Here is a 17792-nt window from a genome sequence, read left to right on the forward strand (position 1 = left end):
ATAACTTTAAAGTTTTAATTTTATTTTTACAAAAAAAAAATATATATATATATAAGGGATGTGATATAAAAAATGATAAGTCTGTATAAAAATGCAAATATTTCTCAAATATGTATAAAAAAATTTATAGAATCTTAATAAACTTTACATATAATCATTATTTTTTTATAAATTCCAAAAACTGAAAATACCGGGCGTGGTAGAATAGAGTCTCACATTTCGCAAGGTCACTGATTGGACGAAGCATTAGGTAGAGGTATAGTGGAAGTCCCGTTTCGCTCAGGCGGAGGATTAATTTGTCCGTTGACGCCATGCATTGCTCAGGAGAAAACAGGGCTACGTTATCAAAACTTTCTTTAAAAATGCAGAATCTGTGACTGCGATGCAAAAGCATTTTGTACACGTTTCCGTTTAACGGCAAGCGCGACAATTCCAGATCTCAAAACGATATTAAAGTGGATCGCAATAGTAAGGGCAATTGGTTCTACATTACCGAGATGACTAGCTGCTTGTCTTAGCATCATCAGAACGCCTGTAAATATCGCTGCGATAAAAGCATCTACAGAGTAGCTGCCAAACCGTTCTGCTCGAAAACATGCTTCTGTACTCGGGATCTTCGATCGATATGTAAGGCGAATTTTGCAGGCTGATTTGAATTGTCGCTCGTAAAAAATGATGTTTGGGCAGGAATTAAGTAAGCATGACTGGGTAATGCGGAGAATGTTTATCAGGGAATCCTTTCAGGTGACCCCAGAATCCGTTGTGTGGAGCAGCGATGAAGCTCATTTCTATATTAGGTACCGTAAATAAGCAAAATATTTTGTACTGGGCATCGGAAAACCCTTAACAGTTTCAACAAAGAGCTCTTCACAGCTCGAAAGTGATCTTATTATGCGCTTTATCCATCTTGACCATTATACGGCCCTACGTTTTTGAAAAGGTTGGCATTACCATTACTGTGACTCCCGACCTGTACTGTCAAAAGTTGGAAAAACATTTTCTCTGAGCCCATTTGACAGAATTCGATGAAGACGAATCAGATGTTTGTTATAATAAGACATTTTTATTTTAACAGGATGGAGCCATAGTTCACACTACTCGTCGCTCTCCTGTCATTTTGCAAGAAATGTTTTCTGGAGATCTGATATCTTTACGGGGGATATAGAGTGGCCATTTCTATCTCCTAATCAAAGCCCCTGCGATTTCTTTTTCTTTGTAGGCAGTTTAAAAGGTGAGGTCTACAAATATCGACCCTAAATCCTTGAACAACTTAAGGACGTTGTATGCTATAAAGAAATGCAAAAATTCCAGGAACGGCTTCAAATGTGTGTCAATCGTGATGGCCGCCATTTGAATGACATACATTTTAAAACCTAGTAAACAAAACTTAATCATGTTTTATTTTCAAAAATAAAATGTTTTTTCATATCTTTACCTTTTTTATTTTATTAACGAGTGAAATGTAAGATTCCATTCTGCTGCACTCATAAAATAAAAAAGTCTTACTTAACAGAGGTATTATCGAAGAGAGATATATTTAGTCTCTTAGCTTAAATAAAAAACTAAAATTTAAAAAAAAATTAATAAATCAATATTTTTCAAAAATATTATTTGATGTTTTAATTTATATGTATTTTAACAATGTAATCATAACCATGAATATGTATAATTCATCTGTTGATCAGAATTGAAGTGAGACAAAATTATTTTACAGCTTCGCATATTTTTGTGTCGGTATTTACGTATTAATCGATGAAGTAAATATTCTGAAAAGAACGGTTAAGGAAATTTAGCATAGATTGTTGTGATGTTAATTATTAAAAAATGCGACATTTTTCATCAGAAAATACATAAATAAAATTATATGAAGTAATAATAAATGTTACTGCTAAGTTTATAAACAAATATTAAAATCTGAACAAAAAAAAACCAGTACTTTTTTTAAATTTATATTTAACTACTTCAAATGATAAACCTAAAACACACAACGTAAGTTTCGTCTAATAAGAATTTTACTGATAAAGTTATGAAAATGCTACGTCTGTACGTATTAGCAAGAATATATGTTTACGTTTCATATTGAAAAAAAAAAAACTAAAATATAAAATAAAAACATCTTTACACTGGCAAAAAGTTCAAAGCAGTAGGAAACAAATTCATCACTCCATAACATAATCAGTAAATTTTTTTGATAAATTAATTTATTACCCATTTACAGTTCCAGAGAACATTAAACATCTTTTTTTTAGTTTAATAGTCGATCTGTTAAGGGTGAGAGGGGTATTCCTTTGAAAAATATTTAAGATAAATATAATAGCCTCTTACTTTGTTCACGGTTGGAAAAATCGTTAAAAAAATAAATCATAATACGTAATAAATATCTAGAAAACATCGTACAAAATTATTTACATTTGTTATGTTACTTTTAATCTAAGATGGAACAAATAAATAAATAAAAAATTCTAAAAATATTTGAAATTTTAAACTATAAATAGATTTCAAGGAATAAACAAAATTATGAAATTTTGTAAAATACTTTTGTGTACAAATTCAATAAATTATTTTTGTTTCATAATAGATTTAAGAAAAAATCAACAATTATTACGATTTGTGCCCATTAACTCAATTTCTGCCTGATTTCCTATTATCACGAGATAACATGTCTACGCAAAATGCGTAATAAATAAAATTTTCAATTTAATTATTGTAGACAGACAAAAAAATGTTGATAGGTAAAGTCTTAATTAGAAGTCCTTCGTTTTCATTTCAAATATAATTATATATTATTCATTTATAGGAATTAAGTACATGAGTGAATCGCTCAGATTGTTAAAATAACGAAAAAATTTTTTTTTATAAACACTGGCTCAGAATACACTTTATTAATAAATACAAGAAAATAAAAATGTCCGCTCTCTTTTTTCATATATTTTTCTAATTTACATTCTAGGAAATGATTTTGGAAAAAACCCAAATAATGAAAATAAAATTTATAACGATTTTCCTTTGATACATTTGTTTTCATTTTGACTGTAGTGGTTTGATTCTATTCTTCCATTTAAAGATTTCTATGTAATTTACGAGCAGAAGAATAGTTTTATTAAAGACTTTCAACCAAAAGAAATTAAAACAACTAAAATTTTAAATAATTTTATAGAATTTGTTTCTTCATTTCATGAAGACTTTTTTCCTGTTTTAATCATTAGTTTTATGTAGTTGTACGAGTAAATAAAAAATTTCAGATAACAAAAATTAAAACAAATTTGAAAGTTTTGCAAGTCTGTTTTTCTTTTTATTATTTTTTTTTTTAATTTTTACTGAGTATCTACTCTAACGTTAACAAACAGTTAAGAACTGGTACCTGAAGGAAAGCCGGGTATTTCAACTTTTATATCTATAAAAAATGCAGTATAAGCTGAATACCTGATCGTAAAAAAAAATTGACGACAAAGTTGTAATACTTTCCTGGCACTGGTTATTTTTGGTATTTTTTATTTTTTCTGCTCTCCTACTTCCAAAATCACCCTCTAAGAAACTTCTTTGATTTTTCTAATTTTATTATGTTAAAGGAAAGAAACTAAAAAAAATCCACTGAAAAATACAACCAATAAAAAGTTACCTAAGATTTTTTTTGAAGGTGGTGGTGGATTCTGATGAAATTTATTTAATATACAGAGTGTTCCACGAAGAAACGGAAAAACATTCAGGATATGTTCTAACGGCGAAAATAATAAAAAAAGTTCAATATAAACATAGGTCTGGAAATGCTTTGTTTTCGAGTTACGGCTAACGAAAGATTTCGCCCAGATTTCAGCTCTTCTAACAAAAAGAAGCCCTCCTACTGTAATATTTTGGGCCCATATGTAGGACTCATTTATTACCCAAAGGTATTAAGTAATTTGAGCTGGGACATAGGATAAAACAGATCTCAGAACTGTAACTCACGTAGTTTTTAAGATATCTGACGTAAAACACAAAATTCGATGTCGAAAACAAGTTTTTTTTATTTATTTGTAATACAATAACTTTGTTTAATGACTAATAAATCGGAAAATTTAGTAAAAAAACTTGTAAAGAATCTAATTCTAAAAAAAAATAATGTAAATACATCCAATAAAAAGAAAATATAAACTTTTAAAAATCGGTTTTTTATTGAAAAACAGACAAAAAATTCAGCTCTAATTATATAAGAAACTACCAACTTTACTTCTTAATTTAGGTCCAAAAATTACAGTTTGGTTCTTTTTATCAGAAAAGCTGAAATCCGGCGAAATCATTCGCTAGTCTTAACTCGAAAACAAGGCGTCTAGAACTATGTTTGTTTAAACTTTTTTCATTATTTTCAGTAGTAGAACGTGTCCTGAGAGTTTCTCCGTTTTTTCATGGGAATCCTGTGTATATATATATATATATATATATATTTCACTGATGTTATTAAACTTTAATATTATTTAGATTACTTTTAATATTATTAAGAATTTAAATATACCAAAAAAAAATGTTTAATTCGAAAGATCTATATTTCTTTTAAAGTAATTTTTGGGTCACTTGCACTACTTCTATGCTAAGGAAGGCATAAAAATTTAAGTTAAAAAAATATACGATAAATAAAAAGATGGCTTTTTTCGAATTTTTGGAGAAGAGGGAATTTTTGGGGCAATATTTTTTTAAACATGATAAGGTAAGTATATACGCACGTGCTAAACTTAATATAAAGCGAGGGGAAGGGTTTTATTTTAAAAATTTGAGAATGTTGATCCCATACAAATTATTTATCCCACCCTCTGCAGATAGTGACCTCAAAATTTTACCAATAAATTTCCCCCATATAAACGAATCTGTATAAAATTTCATCGAAATCGGGTTATCCAGTCAAACTTTATTAAGTTTCAAACACGCCAACACACGTACGTACGAACATTACCCCCATTATTTTTTGTTTTTTGAGGTTTTTGGTTCATGAAACGACGAGAAATACAAAAAAATATACCCCGTTTTTTGACTGATTTACATACTTTCATTCTTGCAACATAGCTCTAGAGATATAATGCCAGAAAATTAAAAAAAAAAAAAAACTATTTCAAATTACACCTAAAGTAAGATAATACGTAAGCATGTACGTACATAACTGCTAATGATTCTTTTCATATATATAAATTAATCTTAAAATAATTAAAATAGAGTTTATAAGAATAATACTCTTAGTTTTAAAACATCCAGGATGCACAATGTAAGTTTTGTTTATTTAAATTATAATACAGTTGGGATTTTTATTGAATATGTTTCAATTCCACAATCAAATCACCTTGTTTATAAATTTTTGGCTCGGTTAGATGCTAAAATTTAACAAAGAAGGAAATAGAAAAAATATGAAGTCAGAGATCTTATAATGTCTTATAAGTTTTAAAAAACTAAATAACCAATAAAAGTTTATTTATTATTTATTGGTTATTAAATTTTTATTACTTTTATTTATAGTCGCATCAACAATAAAACTCATTAACGACTTATAAGTGAAATGTAACTGTACCGGTTAATTTGTAGTCTTGAACAAACTCAGGTCGACTACTCCTGAGACGTGTGTGTTAATAATTAACTCAACCACCAAAGAACGTCGGCCTCCGTGGCGCGAGTGGTAGCAACTCGGCCTTTCATCCGGAGGTCTCGGTTTCGAATCCCGGTCAGGCATGGCATTTTCACACACGCCTCAAATCATTCATCTCATCCTATGAAGCATGCCTAATAGTGGACTCGAAGGTTAAACAAAAAAAAAAAAAAATACCAAAGAACACTGACTGGTATCCACAATCCAAATAAAAGTTTATTAGGATTTGAGCCCGAGAACTTCGACATCAGCTGATTTACGACGACGACTTTACCACTAGAGCAACAGTAGGTTAGTTGTTTAATTATTTATTTATTGATTATTTAAACTTAAAAAAGTTTTAAATAACCAATGTGATCTACAATGAGTTTCTAGGATTTTATAAATGAAGACATCAACTGTTATTTTTAGTTTTTGTTTGAAAGATAAAATATAGTTTTATTATGTATTAAGTAGTTCCTAGAAAAACGGTGTTATAATGTGCTATTTTTAGACATAATACATTTTTTATTTTTAACTTTTTTAAATTAAATTCAGAGTAGAAAATAAAAAAACAAGATTGATATGAAAATAATAAACAAGAACATTTAAGTTTAACAAATAGAAACATCAAATCATAATATGTTACTAAACGATTAATTATTTATACAGTTTTAAAAATCGTGTAAATGAATATTTAAAAGTCGTTTTAATAAATAGCATTTAGATCTTCTTCTATTTTTTAAAGAATACACTCCATAAAGCACTCTTCATCACGTATAGTACACCCGACTATGAATATAATTTTCTCATCAGCATTTTAAATGTTAAATAACCATAGAAGCGAAACCCATATATTGTAATTTTTTACGCCTTGTAACAAAATATAATCAATTTATTTCATGAAATAATATTAATAAATAAATAAAATTTTATAAAATTATAATAATCAATTTATCAGTAACAATCATCTGAAAAAATTAAAATAATATAATTTTATTTTTACATATTTTTTTTTTATAAAATTAGCAAAAAAAATCATAAACTTTACAGAACTACCTTCATTACGGAAAGAAATTTAATTTTTTTAAATTTGTCATTAACACGTTCATTCAAGTCAGATTAACAATCCGTTAAATATGTATTAGTAAAACATTATATACGCAATTAGGGTAGATCTGTAAGACTTAAACACTTATGAAAATAAATTTTAATGGTTATTTCGTGAGGAAAACTGTAGATAACGACAAAAAATATTTTATTTGGTAATACAAAACGTAAATATAAAAAATAATATTCAAAATTAAAATTAATAAACAAAAAATTCTACTCAAATATCCTAACTGGGGTCCCAGTTAACCACCTTGATCAGTTACGTTTCAATCATCAAAATTATTATTATTTTCAAGGTATTACTGTTTAAAAAAAAATAAAATTTTTAGTAATAAAAAAATGTAGGTTTCAATTAAATTATGTAAAAAAATTAGGACCATCTTGCTTACGTGTGGTAGCTATCACACGTAACATACTTTCTTGGCATCATAGCTCCAGAGCTTTGCTTCAAGAAAGAAAGTGTGGTAATGAGTGGGATATGGATTTTTTTTTCATTTCTCGACGTTATACGTACGACTCACGATCCTACAAAACAAAAAAAGTGAGGGGTAATGTTCATACGGACATACGTGCGTACGGAAGTATGTATGTGTAGGCGTGTTTGCAGCTTAATAATGTTTGATTGGATAAATCGATTTTAATAAAAATTTTTAGATTTGTATACATGAAACCATTTCAAGGTAAAATTTTTGAGTTAATTTTCTCAAACTTCTTCAAATATAACCCCCACTAAATATTACCGTTAAAAAAAAATGTTGTCCCCGTAGAAAAATCAAAAAAATTTCTTGGAAGTTGATTTTGGAAGTGGCAAAGCAGAAACAAAATAAATAAACCAAATTTTTGGGTTTTAAAACATGTTTTGATTTACTTAAAAAACTTATTTTGATCTATTTTCTGAAATTTACAAATTATTTGATTGCGTAAACGATTTTAAAATGTAAATTATAAGAAATGTCTGTGATTCTATACAAGCTACGAACAAATTACACGTATTGTTCTGGGTGTGGGATCTTATTAGTTATTCGAAAAGAATATCTATGACAGAATATTTTACTAAATTTTTAATTAGTTATTCACTGTGATTAATTTTTTTTTTTTTAAATAATAATTTTCCAAGTTAGTAAAATGAACCCCCTATTTAAAAATAAAAAAAAATTCTTTCTTTGCTAGTTATTAAAAATTTTGTTTTAATGCCATCTCTTTGATAAAAATTGCATCATCTAATAAATAATAAAAAATAGTGCGATTAAAAGGAGGTGAAACCTCCATTATCCGTTTGTAATGAAAAATAATATTACGTAGGAAATTTATTTGATATTTAATTTACTGACTTTTTTGCTTGATTATATTCAATGCATGTAAATTAATGAAGTTTTATGAAAAAGAGAGGAGGTTTACTTTTTACCCGTATACTTCCTTATTGGATATGGTTTAATTGAAAAATGACAAAAACATAGTTTTTGTCAGAAAAATATATCTGTCGTCCAGTGGTAAATATTTCAAATAAAAATGAATAAAACAGGTAGCATTTAAATTTAATTGTTTGCTATATCCGAATGAAATAAACTCATTCTGCAGAATTCTTTCGAACAGGTTTTTTACCATTCGTGTAAAATATCATAAAACGAGGTAATAACGGGTTTTTGCTTCTTTAAGTTTGAAATGAAAAAATAAAAAAACATTTTAACAATTTACATACATATTTTTAATTATGGTATAAAAAAGATATTTACAGCTTTGCTACAAAAAAATTACTTGATCACCTACCTAACAATATTAAGGGAAAATATAATACTCTTTTAATATACTGATATCTCAAGACAGTTCACCCAATTTTTATAAATTAACTACCAAAATAAAATTTTGTTACTTTTTTTAAATTTAATAAGTGGAAACCAATTCGTTATTTCTGATACATAAAATAAACAGTGAATCATATAACCACCTGAAAAATGACGGTGTGAGAGCAACCGGCGATCGCGCCTCATGAACTAAGCGGCTTATATCAGACTTAGACGCATGGATTGACAGCGGACATGGCGAGGCAAGTTATTACGTCACACAGTGCTTAACTAACCACGGTGCTTTCGAGAGCTATTTGCACAGGTTTCATTGACGAGTAACCCTCCGATGCATGCACTGCGACGTTGTAGACGACGCTGAACACATCACCTTTGTACGCAGCGAATGGCGAGCTCAGAGGGCCAGAGCGGGTATTCACCGGCTTAGGCCAGAGTGTTTCCTCACCTTTATTCTGGTTTCGGAGGCTAACTGGCGTAAGTTTGAGGTCTTCGCGGTCAACGTTTTGACTGCCAAGGAGGCTGAGGGGAGACGACGGGGATGGGTATTAGCACAGGGAAGGGTAGACAGACACACACACGTGAGGGGTCGCACGCCTAGTTGTGGGGCTTCCAATGATCGGGTGGGGACTCCATGGACTTATAGGATGGGAATAAGTTAAGACCTAGTCCTGGCCGGGGGGGGGGGCGACATAGCCGGACCTGGTCTCTCCTTTCTGCGGTTTGAAGCAGGCAATGTCTATAACCGAGACCCGGTCCCTGGCGGGCGGTCCGAGAACAACATAGTCGGGCCCGGTTACCGTCCGTTGGGGATTAGAGGCAGGCACTTAAAAGATCCGACCCGGGGGGTCTGACCTGCCGGGCCACATATTGTCGGTGGGTGGGGAGAGCCCTTAGAGTATGATACTTTCTCGAACTGAGTTCTACTTAGCTGTAAATCCGGCCCGGAGAAGTAGGGTTATATAAAAAAAAAGTTTAAAAAACCTATTGTTTTCTTAATAATAAAGTTATCTGGTAAAATTTAAACCAAGAATGTCTCCTAACATTCAGTGAAAACAGTGGCAAAAGAATCATTCAGATTCTCGGCGTTAACTGATATCGGTATACGCACAAAAAATGTACATTTTAATTTATGTATAAAGATTTACAGTTAATTGCTGAACAAAAAGATTTGATCCACTATTGCAAAAAGGATAAAACTTTTCAGTCAAACAATTTGGAACGATTATTTCCTTGACGAATTGATGATATTTTTATTTAAAAAATTATGCAGATTAAAAGTATATCTTAGAAATAATGTTGGGCCCCAGTTGACCCCCTTGACTAATAACGTCTCTATCATCGAAATTATTTTGATTTTTAAGATATAACTGCTAAAAGAAAAAAAAACGAAATTTTTAGTAGTAAAAAATGTAGATCCCAGTTGAGCATCTTACTCGATAGCTGTCTTATATAACATTTTGCTTTCCTAGCATCATAGCTATGCTGCAAGAAGGAAAGTATGGTAATCCGTAAAATAATGCGTATGATTTTTTGTTGTTTTTTTTTTATTTTGCTATGTTTCATGCAACCCAGGGACATAATATGTATTTTACTTATATACGCACAAACGTCTGTCTGACAAAAATATTTTTTTTGGACTTGGAAGCATTGGAATAAAAACTTTTTTCGCAGATTATTTATAATTTTTTTTTTTGTTAACTTTTTTAATGTCTTAACTTAAGGCCTAATGACTTTTTTAAGGCCTAAAACTTAAAAAAACTAATATTTCTAGGTTTCTGTTTTTTACCGATTTATATACATTCCTTTTATAGCTACAGAGTGAGCAACATAAAACGAAACCCATTATGAAACCGCTACCCGATATTTATGAAAGCCTCTCACACAACTAGCGCGACTAGTGGATGTATATGTTACTATCGGTTGTTTCTGCCATCTGTCAGGTCACTATCGTATACGTTTTGTTGCAATGGAGTATTGTGAGTGCATTTGTGTTTGTGTAAAATGTCTTATCCAATCCAGGAGAAGACAGCTGTAGTTGAGGCATATATTCGTTCTGAATCGTTTGAAAAATCACGTCAAGAATTCGTAGAAAACTTTCCGAATGCCTGTATCCCAGCGAAGAGTAGCATACACGATTTGGTTTAAAAATGGCATACAACAGGTTCCGTTTCAAATGAAAAACCAAATAGGCAATCTTCCGTTAGGACTCCACAGGCCATTGCTAATATTGAAAGGAGAAATACTGCCCGTCCAAAAGAATCATTTTGGGATAAAAGTTATCCCAAAAATCTGGTGTTAAACACACATCTTGTAGTAAAATTCTTCATGAATTAAAATTGCAACCCTACCGCGTTACAACTGAAGGAGACAAACAAACCGAAACGACTTGATTACTGAACTGGCTTCTCGAAAACATTGTTGATGGACAGATAGACCTGGTGTCATATTTCATGTTAGACAAGGCATGATTTCATTTATCCGGCCATGTTAATTCGTAGAACACCAGGTACTAGATGGCTGGGAATCCTCACGAGATATTCGAGCGTCCACTTCACGATGAGAAAATTAGTGTTTGGTATGCCATTTCCGGTAATCGTATAGTGAGATCTATATGTTTTGAGCGGACTGTCAATACAGAAGTTTACCTCACAATTTTTTAAAAATTCTATGTGCAATTAACTAACTACGAAAAAGAATAAAGCTTCTTCCAATAAGACGAAGCAACACATCACACATCAAACGTTTCACTGAATCGCGTCATGCGGCTTTCACAAATGAACGAGCTGTCAGCAGAGGACGGTAGCCTCCACGTTCCCAAGTGTTGCCTGTTGCGATTTTAGTCCTTTGGGACTACTTAAACGAGAGAGTTTATGCACCTAATCCCCACAATATTGATGAACTGATGGTGAACATTCAACTCAATTGACAACAACGTTTTGCGTCAGACGACCCTCAATATGATCAGTCGAGCACAAAAGTGCATCGATGCCCAGGGTTATCATTTTGAACATCTTTTGTAACAATATGGTAAATAAATACAACATTTAAATTACATTTTATGTTTCTCTTATTTAATTTATCCGTATCATTCGTAAAATGTCATTCCAACGTAACCTACTGACAACAGCGGTTACGTTATGGGTTCGTTTTTATGTTGCTCTCTGTATAACGGCATATAACGCTATAGCCGAGGAGGTAAAAATAAATGAAAATTTATTACCATTACTATTATTTATACCGTACCGTATTTATTACTTTTTAACCATTACTTTTCTGAGTTTAATCATAACATGTACGCTTCATCACCTGAAATACTAGTGACAAGTAGTATAAAAAAAATTGAAATAAATATTGTTCAAAAAACCTTTTTATTTTAAAATAAACTTTATTATGATCTGTCACTCGTTCTCAGCATTTAAAACTATAAATATCACAACAAATACGGAGTTTAAACGCGTATCCCTGCTCCAGAATTAAGTGCTTAGGTATAATACGTATTGCAAAACTATTATCTAGAGATCTCTTAATACTACGAGAAAGTAAGATCACAAAAACACCTGTGACCATTGAAAATAAAAACTTTTTTAATCTTTGGTTGACTTGATAAAAAACTAGAACTCTTTTATCTTTACTTTTAAAAATAAAAGCACTTAATAAAAATAAGTTCATCTATTTCCCAAGAACCTTTAATTTAATACACGATTTCAGTAATTATCTATTATATTTTATTATGCTCATAAGAAAATCATTAATCTAGAGAACGTTTCGAAAAGTAACCTCCGTTTGGCTACAAATAAAAAACCTATACAGATAAAAATATTTTATTATATACAAATTAAAACGATAGCTTTTAACTATTTTTCAACGTAGTCGCCATGTAAATACAAGTATTGTCATAACACTATATTAAAAATACCTTCTTCATAAAATTCAGACTCCGAGTACTTAGCCAACCTTTCATGTCGTTTTAAAGTTCGTCGTCGGTATCGAAGTACTGCGATGCAAGCAGCTACTTCAGCAGTCTACTGTGAAACTTTGAAGAAACTTAGACGAGCCATTCAGAAGAAACATCGCGGTATGCTATCGTCCGGTGTTTTTTTGCATGACAACGCTCGTCCTCATAGTGCTTGAACCACTTAAAAATGTCTGAATCAATTCCAGTGAAACATACGGACTTACGTATTAACGCCACTGCAGCTACAGCTTTATTTAAAAACAAAGTAATCAATCGGATTTCGGTGGAAAATGGGCCGAAACAGATTCAAAACAGAATATAAATGGTTATTTATTTTTATTTATTTTATAAATATAATTTAACCAAACTTAACCTACGCTCGCTAACCTTGACTAATTAATACCGTAATTGTTTGAGTATTTTAATAAATTTAGTAATTATTGCAATTTGATTATTTAAATAATAAATAACTGCAATAATTACTGAATTTATTAAATAAATACTCAAAAAATTACGGTGTTAACTAGTCAAGGTTAGCGAGCGAAGCGAGGTAGGTTAAGTTTAGTTAAATTATATTTATAAAATAAATATTTATTTATTTATGTTAAACTCTATATCGGCCCATTTTTCACCGAAATCCGATTGACTACTTTGTTTTTAAATAAAGCTGTAGCTGCGGTGCCGTTAATACGTAAGTACCCATTTTTTATCACCCTCCCCCCTTACAGCCCAGACTTGGCGCCGAGTGATTTTCATATCTTCACTGACATGAAGAAATAGCTTGCGTTGCAGCACTTCGATGATGATAACGAACTTCAAAATGTCGTGAAAGATTGATTAGATACCCAGGCGGCTGAATTTTATGAAGAAGGTATTTGTAAATCAATGAAACGCTACGACAAATGTTTGAATTTAAATGGCGATTATGTTGAAAAATAGTATAAAGCTGTAGTTTTAAGTTGTATATAATAAAATATTTTTCTTTATGCTGGTTTTTTGTTTAAAGCCCAACGGAAGTTACTTTTCGAACCGTCCTTGTATATTTAAATAATACAGAAAACGAGAAAGTTTATTCGGATCTTTTAATTGATTAAACTTTATTTTCGATAAATTTTTTTAAAATACTTCAAGAAATTTTGTTATTTAAATAGCTGATTTAATTCTTAACTTTTTTGTTAAGAATCTTTTATATTACAAAAACACTGCAAAAAACTATATGCACATTTCAAATGTTAAAAAATTATCTTCAATTGATATACGGAAATAAAAATATGTATAAATACAAAAATAAGATTTAAAGAATTAATAATAAAAACTCATACTATTACTCTCTATTATATGGAAGTAAAACCATTTCATAAGCTTTATAACTGAACCACAGAATAATCCAGAACCATTTCAGTTGTATGTTTTAATGGAAAATGCTTTATGTTTCGTCAGAGTGTTTGGGTTAACCAGCTGGTTTCCGGTTTCTCTCTCGCATTGTATGAATACTGAATGTGTTACGCGGTATGAAATATTGTTATTAACTATTGACTTCGTTATTTACACGAGTATTGATGTTTAACTGTGTAATTAATAATAACGTAAATGTAACTGCATTGTTAGTAGTTAGAATGTAATTATGACAAGATTCCGGTTTACAATGCAAATGTTTGAGTCAATAAATGACTACAGCCACTATTATTATTATTGTTACTGCTGTTGCTACCACCACTTAAACTATTAAAGCTACTTTTTATTTTTACTTTTTTCATTTTTTCTAATTTGGATGAGCTTAAAAAGAGCTACCCTTTTACAAGAAATTCGATTATCAAAAACATGTAGTAACTTATTAAACGTAAGAAAAGGGATAAGAAAAATTAATTTAAGAGACCGAAATCCAGGAATATTTAGTATTATTTATCCTAAGTTTTCCGAATTTTTTTTTTAATTTCATGTTCAAAACTTTGAACATCATAATCTCCGTCCATGTGTAGTTACGACACGTAAATTCAATATTAGGCTATAGGCTATCAATCGTTTGACTCTGTTCAAATTTCTTTGAATGCGTAAAAAAATTATTTTTTTATTCACGCCAAAGAAGTAAAACTTCTTACGTGAGTGCGTAAGTACACACGAGCTTCTTTTTTATAAATTAATTCACCATATAAGCTCGAAGAATTTTCATGATGTATGAAGTGGAAATTTTGTACCGTATGAAAAATTCCATATCCAACCGGGATTCGAACCCGGGACCTCCGGATGAAAGGCCGAGGCACTACCACTCCGCTACAGAAATTACTACTTAAGTAATTATTAATATACGAAAAAACAAAAGAATAATGTATAAATTTTGTCGAGATTAAAAAAAACCGTTCATTATCAAGAAATCATAAAATTATGAAATGAAATAATATTTTTATTAAAAATTAGCCATATGTAGTTTTATATTATTTTGATGATTATTCACAAACAAATACGATGAAAAATAAAAACATCTTATGAAATATTTAGATTGCATGTAATATAAAAATCCAATGAAATACTTTCGATGATTTACAGTTTAAATGGAACATTTAATTTATTAAAGGTAAAATTAGAAAACGTATTAAAAAACAAATTAAATGTCACGTCTTTTATAACATATAATGTAATTTAGATTTTAATATAAGTCTGTATCATTGTAATTATAAATACCGTAATTAGGAAATGCTTAGGTAGAAATTAAATTTTTTAGAAAATTCTAGGAACGGATTATTTAAATTTCAATAAAAATAAATTGGAGAAAATAATTTTTTCTCCTTCTATTAAATTATATACCAGGTATATTAAATCTATTTAATAATAGCTATGATTATTTTAAATTAAAAAAAAAAAAACAAGAAAAGTTTATTTAAAGCAGAAGTAAATTAACATAAAAGTTAAAAACTGAAAAACTGAATATACACACGAATTTTAATGTTTTTCATGACACTCAATAAATAATAAAACAATAAAAACTCACTTATTTTTCATTTTTTAATAAATGGAAACACCAAAAAAAAACCAATCAATTACAATATGAAACAAGATAACTATTTAATTTTATAAATAATCATCATCAATATTTATTGAGAAAAATAATTGTCTGTCCTTAAAACCGCACAACCGAAATAAAAGCTTATGGCGTCGTGATCATTTGGAATATATATATATAAATAATATTAATGAACTTAATATTATGGATGACATTACTTGGATTACATTAATCAGGAACAATACATAATATTTAATTATATATATAATTAAATATGAATATAGATAGATAAGATTATTTATTTTCTTTTTATAATCCATTAGATCTAACTAGGTATGGGCTTACAACTAAGTATCAATTATTCTGTTAAACGACGTTATGGTTGAATTTCTAAATCAATATTTTCTTCAGCATTATCATAATCTAAGAATGAAATTGAAAGATAGTAGGTATAGTAGTTACATGAATAATATATACATAATGTAAAGAGTGCACGAAATTAGCTATGTGCGTAGTAGTAATGAAAAGCATGTTTAAAAATATTATACTGTCACATATCATACATGTAGGCTATATGAGAAACACATAAATTTACTTACATACACAGTGACTGAATTACTCTTCAATAACATTTTTCAGTATTTGAACAATGATGCACTAATCTTAAACAGATAGGTTAACATTATACGTACACCGAACAACTAGTTTACATGTATTTATTTAATGTAGAACGAAACACAGCCAAGCACAAGAAGCTACGCACAACAGACTATTCCTCTCTTGCTCGGACAAATTCGGCTCCTCCGAATTTACCCGATGAGCATTTCACCTCAGAGCCTGACAGATCAAACTTATTCACTATCCAGCAAACTGTACTCCCGCGTTCGGCTAAGCTCGTTTCAGCCGGGTTTTCACGAATGAGCATCACGTCACAGACTTGACGTATCATACTCTTTCAATGTCCACGCAAGAGTGCGCCGCGCGCCTAAAGAATATACATTTAAAAAAAAAGAAGAAGAAATCTGATGTGGACATCACATGACTTCATTGTACGCCTATTAAATTACATATTCACATTTTTTAAAATGAGAAGTACATAAAATTTTATTTTATTAATAACTTCTGATATTTTTATTATTGAATTATTGTTTATTGTAAGCAATCTTGATTGGAGTTTTCAGTGGTTAAATATGTTTTTTTTTAAACTTCATTTTATCTTGAAAAAGTAACAAAGGATCACCGAAGAAATATCAAAATTATTCAGTTCTAATTAGAAAAAAGAATAAATAAAAAACTTTTTAAAAACAAGCCTTTCCTACAAATAAAAATAAATAACAAAAACAAACAAAATAAAATAATTTATAAAAAATACAAATAAAATCCGACTTCAACAAATAATAGTATTAAAAAGTTACAAATAATTATATATTTATTTATTAACTAAAGTAAAAGTATTTACAACAAATAAATATTTTTGAAGTCGGTGCCAGCCGACTCAAATTAAACATAAAGATACGTAAAGTTAGTACCTCAACCGACCGCTAGGCGGCTAAACGAGAATTCCACATGTAAAAGGGGATCTCAAGAGCATATAAGAGAGAGCGTCTCACGATCATATTTAATCTTCAGTTCGCTAAGGAATATATAATTGGTGATAATATATGTACCCAAACATCTATTAAGTATTCTTATATCATATTTATATATGCAGCATTTTATTGTTGTATTACAGTTTTGTAGATCTCATTTTATTGTTGTAAAACTTCTACTACCAATTTTGCATTGTTTGAAGTAGAATTTCCATTACATAGATCAGAGGTTTTTTCTTTTTTTTGTTTAACTTGTGTTGACTGGCACCTACTTCAAAAATATGTATTTGCTGTAAAACTTTTACTTTAGTTAATAAATAAAAATATAATTATTTGTAACTTTTTAGTACTATTTGTTGAAATCGGTTTCTAGAATATATTTATATTATTATAAAATTAAAATATGGATAGGCCTACTAAACGCACTGCTCAAATGAGACAGCGATGTTTAAAGGAAAGTTGCCAAGAAAGGAATAATTCTTTAAGGAAAAATAAAGAAAGAACTACCATGAATATTTCCGCAGAGACTTCTCAACAACGAGAATGTAGACTGAGATCGAATGAGATCGTACAACAGTCGATTCTTACGGAATGAAAGTCTTAGAGATTCGTGCTCATCGTGTCAGTTAAATTTATAAACGTTTCTTAAACGAAACGCAAGAGCAACATTTTCACCGCCTCGGTTTGGTATGCGAGGAAGGAAAGTTACTGGAAGCTGTACTCATAAAATTTGATGATGAGACTGACTATT

At 29.8% G+C, this 17792-nt stretch overlaps 1 long non-coding RNA gene across 1 annotated transcript in view; it reads right to left on the reverse strand.

Annotated features, from left to right (window-relative positions):
- The window catches only part of LOC142328118 (uncharacterized), a 128669-nt gene extending 112407 nt beyond the window's left edge, over window positions 1-16262 (reverse strand). The window contains exon 1 of the long non-coding RNA XR_012757192.1: window positions 16052-16262. This is a non-coding gene — a long non-coding RNA (uncharacterized LOC142328118). The remainder of the gene's footprint in view (window positions 1-16051) is intronic.
- Window positions 16263-17792: the final 1530 nt, after the last annotated feature.

Source organism: Lycorma delicatula, chromosome 7, assembly GCF_047948215.1.
Source record: "Lycorma delicatula isolate Av1 chromosome 7, ASM4794821v1, whole genome shotgun sequence".
NCBI classification, from domain to species: Eukaryota; Metazoa; Arthropoda; class Insecta; order Hemiptera; family Fulgoridae; genus Lycorma; species Lycorma delicatula.